Here is a 23,527-nt window from a genome sequence, read left to right as displayed (position 1 = left end):
TTCGGTTAGGGGTCAGAGAGGGAAGCCTGACCCTCTTCCCCCTCCTAAACGCATTTTACACAGCACTTCCAAAGGCCCAGCCTTCCCTTCGGGGAATCGCAGCTCCTGCCACGAGAAATCAAGAGAGCGGCGGTGGTTAATAATAACCCAGGCAGCAGGGAAAGAACAGATTGCGGTGGGAATTTCTGTCTTTCCCGAGATGGGAGGGCTTGGGGAAGGGGGGGGGGGGACACTTTTTTGGGTTCGTCGCTGTTGTTTTTAGCCGAGAGATCCCAGCTGGGCCTGAGAATTGGTGTGTGTGCGTGTGTGAGTGAGTGGGGAGTTATTTTCCTGCCTGTCTGCGCGTCCGCGGGGAGGCTTTGGCACCTAACAGCCACGGGGTGACCCCCAGATAAAAAAAAAAAAACAACAAAACCACCTCTGTTCAGGAGGGGAAAGTGGTGCTGGGACAGCCAGCAACCCCCAAAAAACGGAGCAGCAAATCGAGGATCTCCCCGAGGGTTCGGCCAAACAAATCATCACCCCGCAGGTAAAGACAAAGCAACTGCGGCTCTGGAATTTGGGAATCCCTCGCTGGCTCTCCGCGGGGATGGAGTGGCAAGGGAGGAGGGAAGGGACCTCGCAGGGAACGAGGCTCATCCGGAGCAGGAGATAAAGAGGGAGATGAAATACGAGCCCAAATAACCGCGGCGCCGCCTTTAATGGGCGCCTCGTCGGGAGCACGCGACAATAATGAAGCAGAAATGACCCGCATAAAAACTGCAGATAAAAACCGAGCGAGCGGCGGGAATGGAGTAGATAACCGGTAACGGCCTTTGATAAAGAAATCACCGAGAGCGGAGCAGCCGCCTGGAAATCAGGGCCCGGGGCTGGAGATTCCCGGAGCTCCCAGTGCCTCGGTCCCACCTGAGGGGGCCACCAAAGGCTGCCCATGTCACAGCCCGGAGGGGAGGGGGTGAGGAGCTCCTGAGAGGGGGAGAGCGCGGCAGGAACATCCCGAAGGAGGCACGCAGAGCCGTGCGGAGCGTTTGAATCGCTGTGCTGGAAAACCAGGCAGGCTGTGCTGGCTTCAGGGCCATCCAGCGTCCCTCCATGGCGGCTGAGCCAACGCAGGGAGGTGTGCCCAGATCCCCACCCGGGAGCGGACAGATGCCGTCCCTCGGCTGTGCCTTCCTGTCTCCGCTCACATGGGCTCTTCCAGCTTGCCCAGCTGAGGAGAGGCAGCAAAAGCAGCCCAGGGTGGCTGGACCGGCTCAGGGGGGAATTCTCGGCGGAGCCGAGATGGAAAAGCGCCACAGGGCTGAGGAGCAGATGCCGAGGAGATCAACAACGACACAAACTCGTCAGAACGGGCCGGGGCCGTGCCGGAGCCCCGTTGTCCAGCAGGGAATCTCTGTGGCGAACCTTGCGGCACCGCCGCTCCCCTTTCCCTTCCCCCAGCCCCGCCGAGGGAAACGAGAGCTTCACACTTCTCGCCGAGACCAGCTGCTCCAGCGATATCGCACGAGCGGGGGCCTGCGGAGCGTTTGCCTTGGAAGGGGGAGAGGAGAGCGGCCCCGGATTCCTGCAGAAAGCCTGGAAAAGCCTCCCAGTCTGAGACCTGCGGATGCACGAGGGATTCCTGCTCTGGGGATCAGTTATTCCCTGAGTGAAAGCTTTAAATCCCTCCAGCCTGCCTCTTCCAAGGTTTTCTCACTCTTCCAGCAGGGATTTTTCTTTTTTTTTTTTTTTTTTTCCTGATAGCCAACCCCATCCTCCCCTGGGAAGGTGTTTGCTCAAAAATCCTGGTTTTTTTAAATGATCCGATGGCCCTGGAAGTCGGGGAGCTCGGCACTCGGTGATCAGCCGCTTGGAGTGCCTAAAGCAGGGCAGGGGAGGAAGGATCCTTCCCCTTTCCTTGCTAAAGTGAGGGGGAAGGAACGGAAAAACCAGGTGCTTTCACATCTTCCAAGGCGCAGCCCTAAACGGCAGAGAACGCCGGCGATTTTCATTGTTTTGAGTTTGGAATAAAAGGCAGATAATTAGGAAATTGGGAGTCTATTAATTTCCCAAATTTACTCAGGCACGAAGCAACTGAGCCCCGGTGATATTTGCTTACCTCGTCATTATGCAAAAATATATTAGCTAATTATTTTGACTAATGCAATTAAGATATGCATATTTAGCAGAAACTCCACAATAGAAACGTTCCAGTCAGCAGTTGCCGCCTTGCACTCGTGGGCAGCCGAGAGGGGAAAAAAAAGGCGAGCGGGGATCCGGCTCCTGCTCCCTGCCGGGGCTGCCAAAACCACACTCGGGACACTCGGGGGCTTCTTTTGGTAGGATCGTGGAATGCCTTAGGGTGGCTCTTGAGGGCAGCCTGTGCCAGGTCCCAAAATCCCAAAATCCCACCTGTGTGCGAAAAGCCATTCCCTGTCCCCGGAGCCCCTTTAGGGCCTGGAAGAGGCTCGGAGCTCTCCCTGGATGCCTCCCTTCTCCAGGTGAGCACTCCCAGCATTTCCAGCCTGGCTCCAGCCCTGGAGCATCTTTCCCCGGCTCTTTATTTCGGGTGTCGTCCCCGTGCCCCTTTTGCCAGAGCTCAGCGGGAAAGAGGCTTTGAGCAGCTCGCCTGTTGCAGCCCTGCGCTCACAGCATTCCCAGCGTCCCGAGGGAATGGGAAGCTCCAGAGGGCCGGGAAATCTCCCCCCTCCTCTCCGGGGATTGCGTGAGGAGCCGCGCAAGGGATCACTCGCGGTTTCTAGCAGAGCCCGAAGGCAAACGGGGATTTTTTTTTTTTTGCGGGGCTTGTGCGGTCCAGATGCGGCTCCCAGGCTGTGAGAGGCACATTCCCAGAGGAAGGAGCAGCAGGGGACGCCGAGCTGGGAATGTTTGGGTGGCTCCAGCTCTGGCCCGGCGCTGGCTGCTGCTTCCAGCGGAGCCGCTTCGGTGAATCCCTCCCCGGAGCCATGTGGGCTGTCAAATGGCTTCCTGCTGTATTTTGTTGCCCTTTCAAATATTTCTCCGAGAGTGGGATGTACCATCTGCCGGCCAATCTGGCTGCGTCTGCGGCGCCGAGGCTCCCAGCGCCGCGCCCATGGGCGCTCGGCGCCCCGAGGCGGCGCCCACCTGGCGCCCGCTCCGCCGCTGGCCCCGGGGCTCCCTCCGCAGCTGCAGGACGAGGACGCTTCCCTGTCCCCTCCATCCTCGGCGCCAGCCGCAGCGCGCCTTGCCCCGGGCCGGGCGCTGCTCTGCAGACACAACACCCGAGTTCTGGAAGTCTTTCCGCGGGTTCCTTTCCCCGTCCTGCTGACTCCGCAGCGCTCCCTCTCCCCGGGAGGATTAGACCTTGCTGACTGAGGAATCCTCATTTCTCTCCCGCCACGTGCTCCTCTCCTCCGAGGGGAATCGCGGGCGCTAATTCCCCGGGGATTGCTCTGGGCTTTGTTAGCCGGGAGGATCAGCAGGGCAAAGCAGTGCTATCAACACTCTCCTCGCCGGCGTGGCTGAGCAAATCATCTGGGAGCATAATCTCCTTAAGCGTGGCCGGCGCTGAGTAAGGCCCGCACCTGGAGTAGGGAGTGTGTAACGGCGCGCACAGAGCGGCCCGAGCGCTGCTCCCAGCGGTGGAGCTTCTCACCCCGAAACCTCTTCCCTGTCAACAGCGTCGAGTCCAGCTCAGCTCTGCTTCACCTCCTGGGGATGGGCTGGAAGCTCCCGACGCTTCCAGGCTTCTTTTTTTCTTCTTTTTTTTTTTTCCTCCAGGAGTTCTCCTACCAGGCTCAAAGTGCAGTTTCGCGGCTTGGGAACCCGCAGCTGGGCAGAGGGATCAGGGCACGCACTTGCGGGTGGGATTTCCTCCCCTGCCCCTCCTCGGCGACACTTTCATCTTAACCCGCCTTTAGGGAACTTGAGGGCAGCGGCGATATCAAATTGACAAAGCAAGGGGGGGGTCGTCAGATCAAGGCGTGCCCCAGAAAACCGCCTGGGTTCATTCCTGGATGCCCAAAACCCCAGCTGCTGCTCGGGGTTACCCCTCGGCAGGCAGTGATTTGATCTCCCCTCCCTCGCAGGGTTTGGTTTTGGTTTTTTTTTCCCCTTTTATTCCTTATTATTTTAGAGGCGCTTAACAAGTGTGATGGGAGCGGCTCCGGGGGCAGATTATTAGCGGCGGTGGCTGGAACGCAAATCCCATTAGGATCCGGCCCGGAGCCTGTGGCACACATCTGACGGGGATATCTGGCAGCCCCATCTCGCTCCTGAAGGGAAATCTCCGCTCCCCGGGAAGCCGCGGTGAAACTTAATCGGGAATTACACCCTCTAAATACCCGCGGAGGAGAGAGTGGACTTTGCAAACCCAAAGCCCTTAATCTTCTTAGGTAATGAGGGGAAAAAGCGACTGGAGAGACGGCGCTGGAACTCTCCGAGGGGCAAGAGGCGGCTCCGGTGATTGGGGGCTGCAGGAAAACTCCGGCTCTTCCTCTGGAAAGGGAAAAGCAGCTCCCAGCAGCCGGCTGACAAGGCCCTTTCCTTCCCCCCGTTTTTCCCCTTTAATTAATTAGGCGGGGACGGGAGTGCGGGCCAGCAGGTGGATCCTCCTGCGGCTCAGCGGGCACAGGGAGAAATCCTGATGGCGAATCCCAACTTTCTGCCCTCTCCCAAAAAAAAAATCCCTGCGACGCCCGAGGAGAGGGCTGGACACGCAGAGGAGAGCCCTGCCTTCAGTGGGGTGGTCATTAACAAACAGGAACGAGGGAATAATTACTGAGGCCGTCAGTGCACCGGCTGCACGCAAAATCATGTTCCTGCCCCTGGATGTTGTTGGGGCGGGAAAAGGGCAAAGCGAACTCCAGTCGTGCCTTGCTGGGAAAAGCAGAGGGGACACAGCTTCGAGTCGGGCTTGTCTGTATTTCTGACCGGATGCGAGGGGCCCGCATCCAAGGAAAGCAGATCTGGGTGGCGCCTGGGCCGAGCGCGCGGGGGACAAAAGGAGCAAAGCCCAGGATGGCCCAGCAGGAATGGCACGTGGGACACGCGCGCGGGGAAGGGCTGGGCTGAGCACACCTGAAACTGGGGATGTCGCCCAGCAGCCGAGGCATTTCCCACCCACCGAAAGAAGGAACACCGCTCCCACGCCAACCGAGGCCCCACAAGGCTCCGAGAGCACTCAGAAAGAGAGGGACAAGCCCAAGGAGCCGGGGGTTTGGGAGACCCGTTTTCATTAGGGTTTCCATCGCAATTTTGCCTTAATTAGTCTCCAATAATTAATGCTGCCAGCGCGGTGGCGACGGAATCCGACGAAACGCTGCCGAGGAGGCCCCATGGAAGCCATCCGTCTTTGGGTAGTAATGATTATGTTCTTTTTTATTATTAAAGATCCCATTAGAAAGAATTTATGATTTTTTTTTTTTTTTCCTTCCCCCCTTTGCGAGGGGAATAATCAACATTCCGGCGGCTGCTCCCGGGTTTTTGGTGCGGCTCCGTAATTAGGCACAGTTAAAAAGAGATTTTGCCTGAAATGGCTTTTGGGGGAACATTACACATCCAAATTACAGCCCAGCGCCGATTTATTTCCAGGGAAAAAAACGCGCTTCCCGATCAATCAACTCCAAATCCACTCGCTGTGAAAAAAAAACCAAAACAAAACAAAACAACAAACCCAGAAGATCCAGGAGAAAACAGGTGGGGGAAAGAGGATTTCCCACTGCTCCGAGGCGCCCTAAACATTCCAGGATTTAAAGGTGGTCCAAAGGGGCAGCCCTGGCCGCTCAGATTTCCGTGGACGTCCCCGGAACGTCGGGGATTGTCCTTTTCCGGGACGGCCTTGCAGCTCGAGGAGCAGCTTTCCCACCTTCCAGCTGCCCTCGGAAGCGCCTTGGATGGCAAGCCGTGACGAGAGGAAGGCAATTTTGGTCGTCTCCGCAGCCATTTCGCGCGCGTTCCGGGCTTCGGGAGTTGCCGAAGGAGCGGAGAGATGCCGAGTTTGAGGCCAAACGGTGCCCGCGCCGCTTCCATGTGGCGTGGGGAATTCAGCTTTTCATTCCCAGCCCTGAGGCTGGCAGGCAGCCTCGTTCCCTCTCCAGGCAGGATGGAGCCAGGGAGCCTTTCCCCAGCCCCGAATCAAATGGAGCTGGTGATTTGCATGCACCTTTGGAGTCAAAATCAAACATTCGCCCTGCCTTGGCCCTCGTTTAATTAAAATGATGAGACGGCGCGATAGGCTTTTGGTCTGAGGCAAAAAGGACGCGCGGCCCTGAAATTTGGAACAAACATAAAAAACCTCGCGAAAGGCATGGTTGGAAGCGATAAGGAACGCCGAGACTATGTATTACACGGGATCACGGGATGAAAATAGAAAATATCCTTAAAAAAAAAAATAAAAATAAAAAAACTGCTGTGAAAGTGTTGCAGGAAGGGCTGGATTGGATTACAGGCTTTACGGATAACGGCCTCGCAGCCGGCACCGGGCAGCCTTGTCAGCCAGGCTGCGAGGGCTGGAGAGGGAAGAGGAGGACGGGAATTTTCTCTTGGATACGGGCTGGAGGAAGTCTCATTTGCCTTTGTGAGCACAGCTTCGTTGCTTTAATTGGGAGCTGGATGCGTTGGGAGAGGAGTGGGAATGCAAGTTGTGCTCGGTGCAGGTCGAAGCCCAGGCAGGGAAGGGCTGGAAAGTTTGAAGAACGCGTTGTCCCCACCGAAATAAACAAAAAAAAAAAAAAAAAAGAAGTTTATTTTTAAAAGCTGTGATTTCAAATGGCTGTTAGAAGAGCTGATTGAAATAGAGGGTTTTTGGTTTGTTTTTTTCTTCTTTCCTTCCCCAAGACCAAATCACCACTTGAACAGCTGAGCTATTTTTAGCCCCGGAGCTTTGCGCTTTTAAGTTGCTTTGTTTGCTAGCAGCAAACTCAAGAACAAAGGAGGAATTCATCTCACCCCGTTTCACCCTCCAGAGCGCGGCTTTAGGTCCCTGGCTGTCCTGGAGCTCCATGGGGCTCGCCGATTCCCCGGCAGCTGCACTCAGGGGGAAATTCCTCCCCGTGTGGATTCTCCCCACGCCGGGCTTTCTGCAGCAGCCCAGCCCGTTTCCTACGGCGCCACAAGAGCTGATTTTATTGGAATTTGGGAGTGCTTTGATGCCTGGGGGACTTGGCTCTGGTACAGCAGGAGGGAAGGGTTTCCAGGACTTTTGACTTTTGACTCGGTTTCCCGCTGTTCTTCAGGGTTTGAGTTCATCTCGAGGGGGGAACTGCTCATTTCCCCCTGGTGCGCGTGTGCGTGCGTGTGTGTGTGTGAAGGGCTGCTGGGAATGGGAATGGGAATGGGAATGGGAATGGGAATGGGAATGGGAATGGGAAGGAGCCAAGCAGCAAACCTCCTCCATCCATCCCTCGCAGACTCCTCCAGCAGCCTCCAGGCTCTCCCTGCTCTGCTCCAGCCCATCCCTAACGCGCTCAGCCACGGAGCCGCGGCCCCCCCGCCTCCCGCCTCCGTTCTGCCCCGGTGCCCGCAACATCTGGTCACCCTGTGGCCCTTTTCCTAATCCAATGCCGCCGCTCCCTCGGCACGTTCCCTGTGCCGGCGGCCGAGCCGCGGCTCCTGGCGCCCCATCGCCGCGTTTGTCCCCCGTCCCTGCACGGGGATCCTGCTCTGCCTGAGGGAACGGGGCCCGGGGGACACGGAGAGAGCCTGGAGGGCTGCTGCCACGTCCAGCCTGGCCTCCGCAGCGCCGGGTCTCGGGGGCCGTCGGCTCCGTCTGGGGCTGCTCTGGCACTGCCGCCGCCCAGCACGCGCCGCGTTTCCCCCCTCGCGGGCGGATTCCCGACGAATCCGTCCAAAACCTCGCTGTCATGGCAAAAGGGCCCCGCAGGGCCGGCACATTTCAGAGGCCTGGTTTGGAAAGAGAACGGCCAAGGACCTCGGCGCGTGGAAGGATCTCCAGCACAGGGGCTCCGTGGGCCGTGGGGCCGTTCCGAGGGGGCAGCAGCAGCGCGGCCGCCCCGAGGGACGCCCCCAGGTGACAGCCGCGGTCCTGGCGTCTCCCAAGCCCAGCGGCCTCAGCCGCCGCTCTCCGAGGATTCCGTGGAGGGTTACGCAGGGCGGCAGCGTGGGCTCTCAGGGTGGCGAGGGGCGGCACGAGCTCCGCCCTTTGCCGCTGATATTTCAGTCGCTGACCCGCAGAAGAAAATCCGGCGGGCGGATAGCGCCCTGTTCTCTGCCTCCCGCTTTCCCCAGCGGTGGGAAAAGGCTGCTCCTCATTCCTCAGCTCCTACTCCGAGCCGGGAGCGAATGGGTTTTGCCGACAGCATCGCGGCGTGGAAAGCGTTCTGCACGTCCCCGACCTTCCCGGCGCGTCGTTTTGGGGAATAAAACACGCCCGAGCCCTGGGGGCCCGGCCGAGCTGCCGGCCTTGCCCTGCCCACTTCAGGTGGCCGTGGGGACAGGAACTGCTGGCTGGGAGGGCGGCGAGGCCGCCGCACAGGGTGGGGCCCTGGCAGTGTCACAGGGTTGGGGCGGCCGGGGACAGCGGGCGGTGTCCCCACCGTGGCGGGAGTGGCAGTGTCACTGCCCTGACGGGACTGGTGGTGTCCCCACCATGGTGGGAGTGGCACTGTCACTGCCTTGATGGGACTGGCGGTGTCCCCACCATGGCAGCGTCCCCACCATGGCAGTGTCCCCACCATGGCAGTGTCCCCACCGTGGCGGGAGTGGCAGTGTCACTGCTCTGAGGGGCCCGGCGCTGTTCCTGCCATGGCGGTGTCACTGCCATGGGGACCCTGGCGGTGTCGCCGCCCTGAGGGGGCCATGGCGGTGTCACTGCCATGGGGACGCTGTCGGTGTCACTGCCATGGGGACGCTGTCGGTGTCGCCGCCCTGAGGGGACCCTGTCGGTGTCGCCGCCCTGAGGGGACGCTGTCGGTGTCACTGCCATGGGGACGCTGTCGGTGTCGCCGCCCTGAGGGGACGCTGTCGGTGTCACTGCCATGGGGACGCTGTCGGTGTCGCCGCCCTGAGGGGGCCATGGCGGTGTCACTGCCATGGGGACGCTGTCGGTGTCACTGCCATGGGGACGCTGTCGGTGTCGCCGCCCTGAGGGGGCCATGGCGGTGTCGCCGCCCTGAGGGGACGCTGTCGGTGTCGCCGCCCTGAGGGGACCCTGTCGGTGTCGCCGCCCTGAGGGGACGCTGTCGGTGTCCCCGCCGCCGCCGGGCCCCGCGCTGCCCCGCCCGAAAGCCGGCCGGCCGCTAGGCGGCGCTGCCGGCCCCGGTTTCCCCTCACGGAGTTGGCGGGAAGCGGCGCGGCCCCGGGAGCGCCCGGAGAGCGCCCGGCTCGGGACGGCAGCGGCCTCGGGGATGGCGGTGCCGCCTTCCGCAGCCCAGGTAATTCCAGATTGTTCTGGGACGCCTCCAGGGATGGGGCGGGCGCTGGTGGTCCGGGAAACCTGCGCCGGGAAAGCGTTTGCCGGTGTCCCGGCTCACCCCGCCCTCCGGCAAAGGGAGGCCGCTCCGCCGGCCTTGGCAGTGCAGGCCTTGTCCGAAGTCCCTCTCCTGCTCTCCCGGAGCCCCCTGAGGCTCTGGAAGGGGTCCCAAAGCTTCCCGGGGAGCTGCCGCATCCCCCATCCCGGGCGCTCCGGGAGGGGAACATCGGCCCTCGGAGACTGGAATGAAATCTATGACAGATGGCTTTAAAAAAAAAACCCGAAAAAAAGCAATTATCAAAGGGGAAGGGTTTGGAACATGTCCTTTGAAATCCAAATTTGTTTAGCATTTTTAGCAGCTGAAATAATTTTCGGAGCATCTGATGAGAGCTTTGAGTGCTTCCTTCCCTCCTCTCCCTCGCCAAGCCATCCGTTCGAAGGCTGCCACTGGCACAGCGAGTTCCCTGCTTTATTGCTTGTTGGAATTTTGCATCGGGGAGCGGTGGGATGAGGGGATGAACTGCCGTCTTCCCGGCTGAATGTCCTTTTGAAACGTTCCGTGGCTTTGCAGAGGATGGGAGGACCGTACTCTGTGACTCTTCAAACGTAACTGCATGGGAACGTGGCTCATTATAGCTTCCCTTCCTTCCTCGCCATCTCCTGATCCTCTGGAGATCAGGAGGGAAAAAAAAACCACAAAAAAAGGGAATTAATGATCCCCCTTGTCCATTATCCATGAGAAGTACCGGATCGCTGGGAAAGCTGAGGGGTGAAGGAAGCACCTTTTTATCACAGGCAGCTGCTCAACTCTCCCGCTGTTCGGAAACCGCCCCAAAACATCGCGGCTCGCCCGGGCGATGCGGGCGATGGGGAGCTCCCGGCTGTGTGGCCTCCCGTGGAAGCAGATCCCGGGTCGTGGAGAGGCTTTTCCAGGCTCCGCACACAGCGCTTGCCCTGCCCCACCGCGGGCCCACGGGCGGCTGAGGGGCCACGGCCCAACTCCCCCCGCTGGGAGAGGCTCCCCATCCAATGGGATGAGTCTCGGCAAAGAGGATAACAAGGCCCTGGAGGAGATTAAAGTTCGCTCCTTCTGGTGTCAATCGGGAGGACAAACACCCTCTAATCCCGCTCCGGAGGGGAGATCCAAGGCCTTTAAGTCTCTTAAGCCGCCTTGGTTTGGGCTCAGCCGGGAGCTGCCCTCGGGCTCTGCGGCTCCTGGCTGCTGCCAGGCTGGGGACAGGGGGGCTCCGTGCCAGGCAAGGGGGCACATCCCACCCCAAAGCCGGGTTTTTCTCTGCTTTTCCCTCGGTGGCGTGGGATGGCAGCGAGGCTGTGCGCTTGATTTGCTCGTGGGACTCTCAGTCTCTGAGGATTCCCAGAGGTGCACTTCGAATCCAGCACCGTCCCTAGAAACATTGAACACCGTCTCGGAGCCACTTCTTGCGACTGAGACCTGTTTGCTTCTTTCATTGCGGCCCTGATGGAGGCAAATCCCGGCTTTCCTGGGCTGGAGCGGTGAACTAAAGCTGATTTAATCAAGGACACTCGGTCAGGAATGCGGAATGGGAAGTGTGGGGGCGAGTTTGGAAACACGCTAGAGCTTTGTGGGTTTTGGGGGGGGGTGGCCAAGATGTGACTCACCCCGAGGGGCTGCAGGTTCTCATTCCAAGTTTTCCTGCCCAATCCCAGCATTTCCACCAGAAACCGCACAATTTTCACCCACCAAAGACTCCTGAGGTGCAGTCGGCATCTCCCAAACCCCCCCCCCCCCCCCTCCCGGTCCCGGGCTCTCCTGGAAACGCTCCCAACCGGGCTGGGAAAGGCGCGGTTCTCCTGTGGAGAAGGAAACCAGCAGGCTGCAAATCGGGGGCGCCCTGCGAGGAGGCTGGGAGGTGCCGCCAGGTGTGCGGCTCCCTTACCTGGAGCAACGCGGGCGAGCACACCCCGAGGGGCCGGGAGCGGAGCAGGGGCTGCAGGCGGCGCCGGCAGCTGGAGCGCGGCTGATGTAATTACACATGCACTCCTCGTGCCGCACCAGCAGGCCAGGCAGCACTAATCCCCAGCCCGTACCTGCGGGGGGACGGCCGGCAACAGCTGCTCGGACAACAGGCGGCAGCGGCCTCCGGGTTGGGGACCCTCTGAGCCCCCCCAAATAGTCGGTGGCCCTTTAAAATACGGATTTATCAGGTACGGAACAACAGCTTCCTGTGCCCCGGGGGCGTTTTCCGAAGGGTTTTTTCGCTGCCTGGACTCGTTCCAAATGGAGGAGTCGGTGAGCAGCAGCTCCAGCCCGAGGGTTGGGAATTCATCGAACGCGTGATTGTGGCGTGTTCATAAAGTCCCTCAAATCGTGGTGTGTGTGTGTATGGGGGGGATAATGTGCCTCTATAATGCGACGGGTATTATGTGTCAAATCCCGTGTATTATCAACCGATGTTTATGAGAACATCCTTGGCTCGGGGAATCCAAGTGGAGTTTGGTTTGTAGCAGGGATCTGATGGGGCTGAGCAGAGCCAGCTCTGCGGGAACCATTTCCCAGCCCCTGGCCCGGGGGATCAGGAGCGGATCCGCTCCCTGCACGGGCGGGTCCTGCCCTCCCAGCACGGTTCGGCTGGGATTTACGGATGGCTGCGAGCGGGGCACAGCTCCCGCTGTCCCCCCAAGCGCTGCCAGCTCTGGGCGCCCTGGGCCAGGCCCCCTCTGGAAGCGACAGCCCCGCTTCCACCTCCCAGCCCGGCCCCAGTAACGATCGCCATTAGCCAGCGCCAGCGCTGCCGGGTAATGTGCCCGGCGTGCAGGAGGCGTTTGGAGGATGGCAAACTAATTGGTCGAGGGATGGAATCGGAGAGACGCGCCGTCTTCCTGGAGCGGTGGGAGTGCGCAGCCCGCTCCTGTAATGAGCTGCCGCGTTCGGCGGCATGAGGCGGCGTTAGGAAGGCGCCGGGCTGGGAAGAGGCATCAGGCGCTTCCCGGGAAGCCGGCGGCGGCTCGGGGCCCGGGGAGGGCGGGCCAGCCGCCTGCAGGTGCCGCGATGGCTCCCCGGGGCCGCCGCCGAGGATGCGGCAGGAGCCGCGGAGGCTAACGAGCCTCATTTACCGGGGAAACGTCTTCCCTCCGCAGGGCCGCGCCCGCAGCCGGGATAACCGGGCCCGTGCCAGCCGGGCGCGGAGCTGGGAGCCGCGTCGCTGTCCGCGGGAAACGGGTTCCCTCGGCGTGCTGCTGCCTGCGCGTGTTTCAGCTTCCCTCGCCCGGAGCCCCGCGAAGGCAGCTGGATGCCGCTTAATCCCAGTGGCCGGGCAGCTTCCCCCCCCCGCCCCGCAGGCACCGGGAATCCTCCGTGCCGGTCCTGCGGGCCACCAAAGGCCAGCGCGCAGCTGCCAGGAGCCTTTGGGGAGCTGCTCCTCTCCGCTCTGGGCCCCGGAGCTCCGTGTCCCGGGCCGAGCCCGCGGGGCCGGCAGCAGCTGCGGCTGCAGCGCTGGCAAAGGGCACAGGAATGCATTACGGCGTCCCCCGGCCACCTGGGCAGCTGCCGCTGGCTCTCGGTGGCCACGACCTCGGGCAAGGCTGCCCTGGCGGCCGCAGCCCTGGGCTGGCTGTCCCCGGGGGTGCCGGCGGGACACAGTCACCTTTCCCGGGCGCAGGAAAAGGGCGAGTCGGCACCGGGACGCGGCACGGCTGCACTCCGGGAGCTTTCCTCCCGCCCTCCGGGGCTCTTTGGGAACTCAAAAAGAGTTCAGCCCCGCAAATCCCTGTGGCCGAGCCGAGCCGAGCCGGGCCGAGCAGGGGCGCCGACCCTTCCCGGGACAGCCCAGCCCTGCCTGCTGCCGGAGGGGGCCGGAAGGCCGCTCTGGAAAGCATTCCCTGGCGCAGGGGGGTGAAGGAGCCGGAGCTCCGGGTGCCAGCTGCAGGGCCGTGAGGGGTGATGAGGTGACAAGGGGCGCTGCCCGCCGCCAGCCCCGGGGCGGCGGTTCCCGGCCTCCGTGCCGCCGTGGAAGTCGAGAGATCACCGCGAGGTTGTTGTGCAATCCTCGAGGCTCCCGGGCCCGGGGAGCGCCGGAGCCCGGAGCGGGAGTGTCCGGGCCCTGAACCCGCTGCCTCTTTGTGCCAGCCCCTCCCGGCTCCACGTGTTTACAACCCCTTCTGCTTAATATTTCTGCACTCTTCCCTGGCATCATCCACTCGGAATTTTTTTTTCTCCTCCCACTTCACACCTCGGCGGAGCCTTCTGGTCCCGCAGCAGATGCATTGTGAGGCTTCTCCTTCTCCGGCGCCCGCATATGCTCCATTAAAAGTGTTTGTTTCTTTGAGCGGCTCCGAGTTGGGATGTGACAAAAAAAGAAAAAAAAAACCACCACCCAACTTTTTTTTTTTTTTTTTTTTTTTTTTTGGGGGGGGGGAGCCGGGCCCCGCGGCGAGGAGGAGCTCCAGGCGCGGGGGTCCCCGTGTCACCCGCCCGCTGGGGTGGCAGCGAGCTCCGTGTCCCCGCGGCGGTGCCTCCGCCGCGCCGCTGCTGGCACCCAAAGATAGAAGCGGGGCCTCGGCGCTTCCCCTGCGCGCCGGGAACATGGTGGGAGGTGCCAGCTGGGAGCGCCGAGCCGGGGCCGCGGCCGTTGCCTAGCGATGGCAGCGCGGGCAGGCTGGCATCTCCCGCGGCGGCGGCGCCGTGCCAGCGCCCGCCCCGCCCGGGGAAACTGAGGCGCGGCCTGGCCCCGGGAGCGCTCCTGGGCGGCCAGCGACCGCCTCGGCCCGGCCGCTGGCCGCCCTTGGCCGAGGAGCGGCGGCTGCGGCCGCTGACAGCGGCGCCGTCCCGCACGCCCTCGCGCCTTGGCAGCCGCGCTCGCCGGAGCCGCATCCGCAGGGTTTGCGGAGTATCCCGGGATGCGAGCGCTTGGGGGGCTGACGGATGGGGACACGCTCCAGATGATTCCCGAGCGTGTCCCCAGCCTGGGCTCGGCTTGGTCCCTCTGGAGCCCGGGCCCTCCCCGGCTCCTCGGGGCGCTGGCAGCCGCCGTGCCCCTCGCCCTTCCCCGCCTTTCGCGGCCCGTTCTCCCGCTGTCTGGAGTGCGAAACGCGGCTGCCGCCCAGGCCTCCCCCCCGGCAGGTACCGCCGTGGAACACGTTGCCTTCACGCCGTGACGCGCAGGCTAAAAACTCACCGAGAGACTAATTACCGGCGGCGAATGGCAGGCCCGGAGCTCGGCTGACAGCCCGGGCCCGGCCCGGCTGCTCGGGCGGCTCTCCCGGGAGCGGCTGCCAGCGCTCCAGCCCGCGGCACCGGGCCGCGCCCGACCCGCCAGCGCTGCCCGCGAGTTCGTTCCTTCCTGGGGAAAACCGGGATTCCCTTCGTGCCTCAGCGGCTGCACGGAATCCTCTGCCTGGAGGATTTTCTCTGAAGGGAAATCGGGAGGGGTGATGGATGTGGGGCTCAGGAACTGGCTCGTGTTTACCTGGGTTGGGGGGGTGTAAGAAATGCGGTCTGAAGCATTTCTGTCTGGATATTTCAGGTTTCCCCGGAGTCGGGAAGTAACGGAGAGCGCATTGTTTTCCGTGAACCAGTGGAGTCCTTCCATGCTCCGAGCAGAACTGAGGAGGAAAAGCGCCTTTAGTCCCCTCGGAGCCGCTTGGGAAGTGTGAAGAGCTTTAAATCCTGGTGGTCAGAGACGGGGCAGCGTCACCAAATGCTGCCATCGTTCGTCTCCCTTTTCCCATCAACATTAAAATGTAATAAACGGAGAAACCACCTCAAGCTCCCATTCCCTTTTCCTTCCTCTTTCCCTTTTCCGTGTCCGTGTGAGTTATTTGCTGAATCAAAAATAATAGAGTGAATAAAAATGAAAGACTACCAAGGAGTTCAGCCCTGGGACGGAGACTGGGGGGTGACACGTGTGTCCTGTGTCCCCCAGAGCATGCCACGGGGTGACACGTGTGTCCTGTGTCCTGTTCTTGGGGTGACACGCGTGTCCTGTGTCCCCCAGAGCATGCCACGGGGTGACACGTGTGTCCTGTGTCCTGTTCTTGGGGTGACACGCGTGTCCTGTGTCCCCCAGAGCATGCCACGGGGTGACACGTGTGTCCTGTGTCCTGTTCTTGGGGTGACACGCGTGTCCTGTGTCCCCCAGAGCATGCCACGGGGTGACACGTGTGTCCTGTGTCCTGTTCTTGGGGTGACACGCGTGTCCTGTGTCCCCCAGAGCATGCCACAGGGTGACACGTGTGTCCTGTGTCCTGTTCTTGGGGTGACACGTGTGTCCTGTGTCCCCCAGAGCATCCCACGGGGTGTCCCGCGGGCTCTAGGGCGTGGCACACGTGTCACCGCGAGAGAAGGACGCAGGACACGCGTGTCACCACGCAGGACATGCTCAGCACTGCGGGACACACGGGTCACCCCGAGAAGAGGACATGGGACACGCCGGGGGTCACCCTGCAGGACACACCTGGCACTGTGGGACAGGCGTGTCCCATGTCCTCTCGGGGTGACCCCTGTGTGTCCCCATGTCCCCTCTCGGGGTGTCCCCTGTGTGTCCCGTGTCCCCTCTCAGGGGGTCCCCTGTGTGTCCCATGTCCCCTCCCGGGGTGTCCCCTGTGTGTCCCCTGTCCCCTCTCGGGGTGTCCCCTGTGTCCCATGTCCCCTCCCGGGGTGTCCCCTGTGTGTCCCATGTCCCCTCCCGGGGTGTCCCCTGTGTGTCCCATGTCCCCTCCCGGGGTGTCCCCTGTGTGTCCCCTGTCCCCTCTCGGGGTGTCCCCTGTGTCCCATGTCCCCTCCCGGGGGGTCCCCTGTGTGTCCCATGTCCCCTCCCGGGGTGTCCCCTGTGTGTCCCATGTCCCCTCTCAGGGGGTCCCCTGTGTGTCCCCTGTCCCCTCTCGGGGTGTCCCCTGTGTCCCATGTCCCCTCCCGGGGGGTCCCCTGTGTGTCCCATGTCCCCTCCCGGGGTGTCCCCTGTGTGTCCCATGTCCCCTCTCAGGGGGTCCCCTGTGTGTCCCATGTCCCCTCTCGGGGTGTCCCCTGTGTGTCCCCATGTCCCCTCTCAGGGGGTCCCCTGTGTGTCCCATGTCCCCTCTCAGGGGGTCCCCTGTGTGTCCCCATGTCCCCTCTCAGGGGGTCCCCTGTGTGTCCCATGTCCCCTCTCAGGGGGTCCCCTGTGTGTCCCCATGTCCCCTCTCGGGGTGTCCCCTGTGTCCCATGTCCCCTCTCGGGGTGTCCCCTGTGTGTCCCCATGTCCCCTCCCGGGGTGTCCCCTGTGTGTCCCATGTCCCCTCTCGGGGTGTCCCCTGTGTGTCCCCATGTCCCCTCTCAGGGGGTCCCCTGTGTGTCCCCATGTCCCCTCCCGGGGTGTCCCCTGTGTGTCCCCATGTCCCCTCCCGGGGTGTCCCCTGCGTGTCCCCTGTCCCCTCTCGGGGTGTCCCCTGCGTGTCCCATGTCCCCTCTCAGGGGGTCCCCTGTGTGTCCCCATGTCCCCTCTCAGGGGGTCCCCTGTGTGTCCCCATGTCCCCTCCCGGGGTGTCCCCTGTGTGTCCCCATGTCCCCTCTCGGGGTGTCCCCTGTGTGTCCCCTGTCCCCTCCCGGGGTGTCCCCTGTGTGTCCCATGTCCCCTCTCGGGGTGTCCCCTGTGTGTCCCGTGTCCCCTCCCGGGGTGTCCCCTGTGTGTCCCATGTCCCCTCCCGGGGTGTCCCCTGTGTGTCCCATGTCCCCTCTCGGGGTGTCCCCTGTGTGTCCCCATGTCCCCTCTCGGGGTGTCCCCTGTGTGTCCCATGTCCCCTCCCGGGGTGTCCCCTGTGTGTCCCCTCTCGGGGTGTCCCCTGTGTGTCCCATGTCCCCTCTCGGGGTGTCCCCTGTGTGTCCCCATGTCCCCTCCCGGGGTGTCCCCTGTGTGTCCCCGTGTCCCCTCCCGGGGTGTCCCCTGCGTGTCCCCTCTCAGGGTGTCCCCTGTGTGTCCCATGTCCCCTCTCAGGGGGTCCCCTGTGTGTCCCATGTCCCCTCCCGGGGTGTCCCCTGTGTGTCCCCATGTCCCCTCTCAGGGGGTCCCCTGTGTGTCCCATGTCCCCTCTCGGGGTGTCCCCTGTGTCCCATGTCCCCTCTCGGGGTGTCCCCTGTGTGTCCCCATGTCCCCTCTCGGGGTGTCCCCTGTGTGTCCCCATGTCCCCTCTCAGGGGGTCCCCTGTGTGTCCCATGTCCCCCCCTCGGGGTGTCCCCTGTGTGTCCCATGTCCCCTCTCAGGGGTGTCCCCTGTGTGTCCCGTGTCCCCCTCCCGGGGTGTCCCCTGTGTGTCCCATGTCCCCTCCCGGGGTGTCCCCTGTGTGTCCCATGTCCCCTCTCGGGGTGTCCCCCCCTCGAGGTGTCCCCTGCGTGTCCCATGTCCCCTCTCGGGGTGTCCCCTGCGTGTCCCCTCTCGGGGTGTCCCCTGTGTGTCCCCATGTCCCCCCCTCGGGGTGTCCCCTGTCCCCTCTCGGGGTGTCCCCTGTGTGTCCCGTGTCCCCCTCCCGGGGTGTCCCCTGTGTGTCCCATGTCCCCTCCCGGGGTGTCCCCTGTGTGTCCCATGTCCCCTCTCGGGGTGTCCCCCCCTCGAGGTGTCCCCTGCGTGTCCCATGTCCCCTCTCGGGGTGTCCCCTGCGTGTCCCCTCTCGGGGTGTCCCCTGTGTGTCCCCATGTCCCCTCTCGGGGTGTCCCCTGTGTCCCATGTCCCCTCTCAGGGGGTCCCCTGTGTGTCCCGTGTCCCCTCCCGGGGTGTCCCCTGTGTGTCCCCATGTCCCCTCCCGGGGTGTCCCCTGCGTGTCCCGTGTCCTCTGGAGGTGACACGGGCGCGTCCCGCAGGGCCGAGCGTGCCCCGCGCTCTCCGCCGCTCCTGCAGCGCCACCCTGTGGGGAAACCGCGGTACCGCACCGGCCTCAGCCACACACAGAGAAATTAAACATTAGAAATAAAATAAACGTAAAAAATAAAAAAGGCAGAAATTAATAAAATGAAATTTATAATAATTATTAATTGAAATAAAAAGTATTTGTTAATTTTCGTTTTATGTCGTTTTTACCGCCGGGCTGCCCCGTGTCCCTGATCCCCGGTCCTGCGGCGCCACCTCGTGGCGAACCCCGGGCACTGCACAGGACACGGCTCGGCACAGGGAAAAAAATTAAAAACCCCAATCCCCGCAATTATTTAATAAATAAATAACAATGAATAAACAATAAAATTAAAAAACTAAAAATCACAAAAGATAAACAGTGAAAATAAAATACTAATAAATAAAGATATTTTTTACAGTAAACTAATTTCTTGTGTAATTTTTCAATGTTTGGGAGGGGTTATTTTTTCTATTATTATTATTACTATTATTATTATTACTATTACTACTATTATTATTAATTTTGGAGGGGGTTCTTTTATTCCCCTGTCCCGCTCGGTGTCCGTGCAGTTCCCGGGGTTCCCCACAAGGCGGCGCCCCTCGGGACCGGGGACATCCAATAAATAAATAAATAATCATAATTAAGTTAATAAATTTAAAAATTAAATAAATAAACACCCAAATAAATTAAAATAAATACGTAAATAAAAAAAACTTTAAAGAAACTAAATAATAAATAAATAAAATATTAAAATAGAATACGTAATTAAATAACTGAATAATTATATTAAACAACTAAATTATAAAATAAAAAATTCAACCAAAACAAAAAAAATAAATAAATAACTAAATTTAAAAAATAAAAACAAACCCCTAAAATTTAAAAAATAAATTAAAAATTCAAGAACTGCAAATGAATAAAATAAAGTCTATAATTACTAATTGAAATTAAAGAAGCTATTTATTCATTTTATTCATTTTATTTGGGCCCCGCGGGCCCTGCAGCGCCGCCTCGTGGGCATCCCGGGGAATTGCACGGACACGCGGCGGGACCGGGAAATAAACCGAATCCGCCCAATTAATAAATAAATAACGAGAACGGAGAAATAAAATTGACATAAAGATGAATTAAACGTTTTTTAAAAAATTAAAATTAAAAATCACAAAAGATAAAAAGTAAAAAGAAATTATTAAAATAATTTAAACAAAAGAAGTAATTATATTAAAAAAGAAAAAATTAATTTCTAATAAAATATTGTCTAAACTTATTAATTTTTAAATTTATTCACGTTTTATTAATTCTTTATACTTATTTCTGAATTTTAATGTCATTTCTATTGTTTTATTTCTTAATATTTTAAAAATCGATTTATTTTTCATTTTTAGGGTTTTAATATTTATTTAATTTTAAAAATTAATATTTTATTTCTACGATTTTTATTAATTTTATTTTAAAATATTTTTATTATTTTTAATTTTTACTTTTTAAATTAATTTTTTAATTAGTTTTATTTCCTTTTTTAATTTTTAATTTTTTTTGTTTCTTGTAAGTTACATTTTAAAATGTCTTTTATTTTTCTAATTACATTTCTCTTTTTAGTTTTATTTTTTACTATTTAAAATTAGTTTTTACATTTTATGGGGGGTTTGGTTTTGTTTTTTTTTAATTCTTAATATTTTATTTATATTTTAATACCATTATTATTATTATTATTATTACTACTACTACTATTATTATTATATTGTATGTGAAGTTCCCGAGGCTCCCCACAAGGCGGCGCCACTCGGGATCGGGGACATCCAATAAATAAATAAATAATCATAATTAAGTTAATAAATTTAAAAATTAAATAAATAAACACCCAAATAAATTAAAATAAATACGTAAATAAAAAAAACTTTAAAGAAACTAAATAATAAATAAATAAAATATTAAAATAGAATACGTAATTAAATAACTGAATAATTATATTAAACAACTAAATTATAAAATAAAAAATTCAACCAAAACAAAAAAAATAAATAAAATAACTAAATTTAAAAAATAAAAACAAACCCCTAAAATTTAAAAAATAAATTAAAAATTCAAGAACTGCAAATGAATAAAGTCTATAATTACTAATTGAAATTAAAGAAGCTATTTATTATTTTATTTATTTTATTTGGGCCCCGCGGGCCCTGCAGCGCCGCCTCGTGGGCATCCCGGGGAATTGCACGGACACGCGGCGGGACCGGGAAATAAACCGAATCCGCCCAATTAATAAATAAATAACGAGAACGGAGAAATAAAATTGACATAAAGATGAATTAAACGTTTTTTAAAAAATTAAAATTAAAAATCACAAAAGATAAAAAGTAAAAATAAATGATTAAAATAATTTAAACAAAAGAAGTAATTATATTAAAAAAGAAAAAATTAATTTCTAATAAAATATTGTCTAAACTTATTAATTTTTAAATTTATTCACGTTTTATTAATTCTTTATATTTATTTCTGAATTTTAATGTCATTTCTATTGTTTTATTTCTTAATATTTTAAAAATCGATTTATTTTTCATTTTTAGGGTTTTAATAATTATTTAATTTTAAAAATTAATATTTTATTTCTACGATTTTTATTAATTTTATTTTAAAATATTTTTATTATTTTTAATTTTTACTTTTTAAATTAATTTTTTAATTAGTTTTATTTCCTTTTTTAATTTTTAATTTTTTTTGTTTCTTGTAAGTTACATTTTAAAATGTCTTTTATTTTTCTAATTACATTTCTCTTTTTAGTTTTATTTTTTACTATTTAAAATTAGTTTTTACATTTTATGGGGGGTTTGGTTTTGTTTTTTTTTAATTCTTAATATTTTATTTATATTTTAATACCATTATTATTATTATTATTATTACTACTACTACTATTATTATTATATTGTATGTGAAGTTCCCGAGGCTCCCCACAAGGCGGCGCCACTCGGGATCGGGGACATCCAATAAATAAATAAATAATCATAATTAAGTTAATAAATTTAAAAATTAAATAAATAAACACCCAAATAAATTAAAATAAATACGTAAATAAAAAAAACTTTAAAGAAACTAAATAATAAATAAATAAAATATTAAAATAGAATACGTAATTAAATAACTGAATAATTATATTAAACAACTAAATTATAAAATAAAAAATTCAACCAAAACAAAAAAAATAAATAAAATAACTAAATTTAAAAAATAAAAACAAACCCCTAAAATTTAAAAAATAAATTAAAAATTCAAGAACTGCAAATGAATAAAGTCTATAATTACTAATTGAAATTAAAGAAGCTATTTATTATTTTATTTATTTTATTTGGGCCCCGCGGGCCCTGCAGCGCCGCCTCGTGGGCATCCCGGGGAATTGCACGGACACGCGGCGGGACCGGGAAATAAACCGAATCCGCCCAATTAATAAATAAATAACGAGAACGGAGAAATAAAATTGACATAAAGATGAATTAAACGTTTTTTAAAAAATTAAAATTAAAAATCACAAAAGATAAAAAGTAAAAAGAAATGATTAAAATAATTTAAACAAAAGAAGTAATTATATTAAAAAAGAAAAAATTAATTTCTAATAAAATATTGTCTAAACTTATTAATTTTTAAATTTATTCACGTTTTATTAATTCTTTATATTTATTTCTGAATTTTAATGTCATTTCTATTGTTTTATTTCTTAATATTTTAAAAATCGATTTATTTTTCATTTTTAGGGTTTTAATAATTATTTAATTTTAAAAATTAATATTTTATTTCTACGATTTTTATTAATTTTATTTTAAAATATTTTTATTATTTTTAATTTTTACTTTTTAAATTAATTTTTTAATTAGTTTTATTTCCTTTTTTAATTTTTAAATTTTTTTGTTTCTTGTAAGTTACATTTTAAAATGTCTTTTATTTTTCTAATTACATTTCTTTTTTTAGTTTTATTTTGTACTATTTAAAATTAGTTTTTACATTTTATGGGGGTTTTGTTTTTTTTTTTTAATTCTTAATATTTTATTTATGTTTTAATACCATTATTATTATTATTATTATTATTATTATTATTATTACTACTACTACTACTATTATTATATTGTCCGTGCAGTTCCCGAGGCTCCCCACAAGGCGGCGCCACTCGGGATCGGGGGGACATAGAAAATTAAAAATAAAAGAAATAAAATTTAAAAATTACACCAAAATTAAATAAGTAAATAAATTTTTAAAATTAAATAAAAGAAATAAATAAAAGAAATAAATTACAAAATAAAATAAATTAAATAAAGTTAAATTAATAAGTCATAAAAGTTCAAAATAAAAATGAAGTTAAAAATAAGAAATAAACAATGAAAAATAAAAATATTTAAGCATTTAAAAATAAAAATGAAACTTAAAAACTCAGATTTTTAAAAATTAAGTTACGTTTAGTTCCTATAATAAAATCAATTCCTATTTAAAAGGTTTAATTCCTATAATAAAATCTAATTTGTATGTTCTGTAGATTCAAAATAAAATCAATTCCTATTTAAAGGGTTTAATTCCTATAATAAAATCTAATTTCTATATTCTATATATATTCAAAATAAAATCAATTCCTATTTAAAGGGTTTAATTCCTATAATAAAATCTAATTTGTATGGTCTATATATTCAAAATAAAATCAATTCCTATTAAAAACATTTAATTCCCATAATAAAATCTAATTTGTATGTTCTATAGATTCAAAATAAAATCAATTCCTATTTTAAAAAATTAATTTATATACTAAAAATTAATTCCTATATCCTATATATATTAAAAATAAAATAAACCCCTATTTAAAACGTTTAATTCCTATAAGAATTTAATATCTATATGAAAATTAAAATCCCTACTTTATAGGTTTAATTCCTATCAATTTAAATTTCTATATTCTACATAATTAAAAAGAAAGTAAGTTCCAATTTAAAACATTTGAGTCCTGTAATCAAATTTCACTTCTAGATTCTATATTAAAATGAAAACTCCTATTTAAAAATGTTAACTCCTATAATATCTAATTCGTGTACTCTGTATAATAAATACTCTAAATCCCTATTTAAAACATTGAATTCCTGTCGTCAAATTTCATTTCTATATTTGAAATAGAATAAAAATATCTATAGAACACAGAAAATAAAAGGGGAAAAAAATAAAACAAAACAGAGGGATAAATACAAATGGTAAAATGAAATAAAATCTTTCTAAAAAATGAAGAGCACAGCACGGAAATATTTAGGAGTGAAATGCAAGAACAACTCCAGG

General features: G+C 53.4%; 1 long non-coding RNA gene across 2 annotated transcripts in view; it reads left to right on the top strand.

The window, feature by feature from the left end:
• LOC136288004 (uncharacterized) overlaps positions 1 to 15,381 on the top strand; it is a 38,394-nt gene extending 23,013 nt beyond the window's left edge. For both annotated transcript variants that reach the window (XR_010720462.1, XR_010720461.1), the window contains one exon: positions 14,896 to 15,381. This is a non-coding gene — a long non-coding RNA (uncharacterized lncRNA). The remainder of the gene's footprint in view (positions 1 to 14,895) is intronic.
• The last annotated feature ends 8,146 nt before the right edge of the window (positions 15,382 to 23,527 follow it).

Source organism: Chamaea fasciata, unplaced genomic scaffold (assembly GCF_029207755.1).
Source record: "Chamaea fasciata isolate MVZ Bird 193981 ecotype frontalis unplaced genomic scaffold, bChaFas1.0.hap1 SCAF_4, whole genome shotgun sequence".
NCBI lineage: Eukaryota > Metazoa > Chordata > Aves > Passeriformes > Sylviidae > Chamaea > Chamaea fasciata.
Note: the sequence above shows the minus strand (reverse complement) of the source record. Positions and strands in the feature narration are given on the sequence as shown.